At 49.2% G+C, this 3,683-nt stretch overlaps 1 pseudogene; it reads right to left on the bottom strand.

The window, feature by feature from the left end:
* Positions 1-2,333: 2,333 nt before the first annotated feature.
* LOC147088148 (histone H2A type 2-C-like) lies at positions 2,334-2,739 on the bottom strand (annotated as a pseudogene).
* Positions 2,740-3,683: the final 944 nt, after the last annotated feature.

A 3,683-nucleotide genomic window follows, 5' to 3' on the forward strand; every position in this document is an offset into this window, starting at 1 on the left:
AGGGTTTGTGAAATTGTGAAATTTCAGTTCAGTCATTCGGGGACCTGAAATTACCGCAGTTTGAGACCGCTCTAACCCGACCTTACTTCTGATTGGGGGTCCGCTCCACAATCCCATTTCGTAACCAATCACAGAGCCACAGATTAGAAAGTAAGCACATCATTGGTTGACATTGTCGGCCTGTCGAAATGTTTGAATTTTTTTTTGATTTTGAAAAAGCCCGCCAATTCCAGTGCCGGAAAGAAGCGAATTAATCTAAAGTCTAGTTTCAATGGAATGATTTTAAAATCTCGGTCCTTTTGTTCTGTTATTCTGCGTTCACCGTCAGTAATTCCTGGCGCTGTTCTACGAACAGGTTTAATTTGTCAGCCTCTTATCTGTAACCGGCGCCAATAAGTCTCCATTCAGCAATCTAAAATGTGCCGAGTATCAGATCGCTGACTGTACAGTTACCCAATGACAGATTATTGGCCAAGGCCTTCTCACAGACTCCACGGGGACAGAGAGAAGCGACTGAATTCTGATCCTCTCTCCTGAAAGCGGCGGCTAACGTCACAATGGGACGGGCGGGGGGAAATTCTGAATGGGCTGGAGAGGAGAGGGAGAGGAATCGAGTGGAAGAGCGGGAGATTGGCGCGGGTCCCTTTCCCCGCTCCTGTCAGCATCAACAGCCCAGAGTGCGGGCAATGGGAAGGGCCCTAAAGCACCAAGCCCAGGAAGGAACATTTAAAACCTTCAATGATTCTGGTAATGATCGTCTCAATATGTGCAGAATAAAATCGATTTGTCTCAAAACGGTTATTTCCTGCACTAAATTTAGCGGACTTTTTGAAATGGGCGATTAATCACAGCTCAGCCAATCGGGGCCTGAGTTTCCAGCGTTTCATTGATTGGTCAGAGTTGGGTTTAAAGTGGGTGGGCGCCGGTCTCCAGCCAATCAGTGCTCGGGGCGGTCCCTCACTGAGAATAACAAGGCGGACACACAGCAGACTCCGCATTAACAGTCCGTGTGATCCAGATTGTGTTGAGATCGGTTCAGAAAATGGCCAGGACCAAACAGACAGCGCGCAAATCGACCGGAGGGAAAGCTCCTCGCAAACAGCTGGCGACCAAAGCGGCCCGGAAGAGCGCTCCAGCCACGGGCGGAGTGAAGAAACCCCATCGCTACAGACCCGGCACTGTGGCTCTGAGGGAGATCCGCCGCTACCAGAAATCCACCGAGCTGCTGATCCGCAAACTGCCCTTCCAGCGCCTGGTGCGGGAGATCGCTCAGGACTTCAAGACCGACCTGCGCTTCCAGAGCTCGGCCGTCATGGCCCTGCAGGAGGCCAGCGAGGCTTACCTGGTGGGGCTCTTTGAGGACACCAACCTGTGCGCCATCCACGCCAAGCGAGTCACCATCATGCCCAAAGACATCCAGCTGGCCCGCCGCATCCGCGGGGAGCGCGCCTAAACTCACCCTGCCCGGCTCTAGACTTTAGCACCAAATACAACAACGGCTCTTTTAAGAGCCACCAAATCGGCAAAGGAAAGAGTTGCGATCGGCGCAAGGCAAATTGGACTGTGCACACACCGTGCTGCTCTTGTAGTGTTAATGTAATTGAGATTTATAAAGTGGGGGCAGTGAATGTCTGGGTATGGTGTAGGTTTAAATGTGAGTGATCTGCCCAGTAAACTGACTGCACCCGCCCAGTAGGAAACTAAGTGGGAGCACTGATCCAACTCCACATACCGGGATTGATCATCGAGAGAGAACGAGGTGCCTGAAGTCTGAATCTGACTTTTAAAATCAACTCTTACTGCGGGGAGAGGTAGTTACTATTTGGAATATTTTATATTAACCAGAGCTGTAATTCTGGTTCGATGCTCGTTGATGATCTCGTTGAATGGCGGAGCAGGCTCGAAGGGCCGAATGGCCTACTCCTGCTCCTATCTTCTATGTTTCTATGTCTGCAAATTAAAAGGGGAAAAGTTAGTATGGAACAATGTGCTCAGGATGTATATGGAATTATTGGCCCAATAAGGAACGGTTCGCCCATCAACCGCTCACTGGCTTAATAATCGTTTCTTAACATGCGTTCATATTCGGCTCTCCCAATGTGTTTAAATAGGGCCGGTCTCACGTTAAGTTTCCGTGTGTTTTGTTTTTCTCTGAAGTCAGCCCCCCTCTGTATTGAATCGCTGATCTGAATATTCGGTAACAACAAACCCGCTGTAATGTTTGTGGATTTACAGTTCTACATGTCCTGTTCATAGCCGAGAATGGCCGAACAGTAAACAACCCTTTCACAGATAAAGTGGGTGGCTCTGAAAAGAGCCTTTGGGTTATTAGATAGAATCTTGTCCAGTTTACTTGCTCTTGGAGCTGGCAGTGCTGGTTTTCTTGGGCAGCAGCACCGCCTGGATATTAGGCAGCACCCCGCCCTGAGCGATGGTCACCTTTCCCAGCAGCTTGTTGAGCTACTCGTCGTTGCGGATGGCCAGCTGCAGGTGTCTGGGGATGATGCGGGTCTTCTTGTTGTCGCGGGCCGCGTTACCGGCCAGCTCCAGGATTTCAGCGGTCAGATACTCGAGCACAGCAGCCATGTAGACCGGGGCTCCGGCACCCACACGCTGAGCGTAGTTGCCCTTTCGCAGGAGCCTGTGAACACGGCCCACAGGGAACTGCAGTCCGGCCCGGGATGAACGGGATTTGGCCTTGGCCCGAGCTTTACCGCCGGTTTTTCCTCTTCCAGACATTTCCACAATTCACTCGTTGAAAGAAATAATGATAAACTCCGCCCACATCTGCCCTACTTATACCTTCTGGAGGAATGAAAAGAGCGAACTTGTGATTGGTCGCTCTATGGGGAATTTCATTGGTGTTTTCCGGTGACCAATCACAGTCTGTTTTTCCCGCCAATGGCAAGGGTGCGGAAATAACTGTCCTCAACAGTCAGACCGCCAACGATTTTTTAATTTCAAATAGCCCGCCAATATTTTCCAAAACCAGCGAATTAAGTTAATAAATGAACTATTCGCCAAAGATTTCCGGACAGTTTTTTATTCCTTTTGTCTTATTCCATCTCTCCCTTGCAAATTCTAGGCTGTTACAATTGGGATTAATTTCGGGTTCAATTTCAAACTGTATCGGGCGGGATTAAATCCCCATTGATTCTGTAACGGGACACATTCCAGCTCAATCTGTGTAAAAGTGAGGATTCACAGATTATCGATCGATCCTTTGCACAGGCGCTGCTGCGGGAGTGAAACCAGATCTGGGAGTCCTGCTGTGAGAAGAGGGACAGAGTGTTCAAACTGACCGCGTTCTGGTCTCTAAGAAACCCCATTCTGGGTTGTTAGATTACAGTAATTCTCGGGTTAATTAAAGGATTGACTCCCAACTGGCATTGAAAAAAATGAAAATGTTTTTGCAGAGATTGAGGTGAATGAAATCCGAGTCTCATCTCGAAAACAAGCTTTTAATTCGTCGGAAGGCGCTGCAAGTGAACGGGTCTGAGAACAAAGGGAAAGAGCGATCAGGGACCGTGTTTGTAGTTTACTGGACGGGAAATACAACAACGACGCTAAGGTCGATCTGGGCAGTGAAAGGTCAGAAAGGTCATTGCAAGAGCAGAGGAAGCTTCATCTTCCCATTAACCAAATCCCAGACCATTATCCGTGGTCCCAAGCGCTTCTTCCGG

The sequence above is a fragment of the Somniosus microcephalus genome, unplaced genomic scaffold (genome assembly GCF_052327205.1).
Source record: "Somniosus microcephalus isolate GS21.2 unplaced genomic scaffold, FLI_Smic_1.0 unresolved_chr5, whole genome shotgun sequence".
Taxonomy (NCBI): domain Eukaryota; kingdom Metazoa; phylum Chordata; class Chondrichthyes; order Squaliformes; family Somniosidae; genus Somniosus; species Somniosus microcephalus.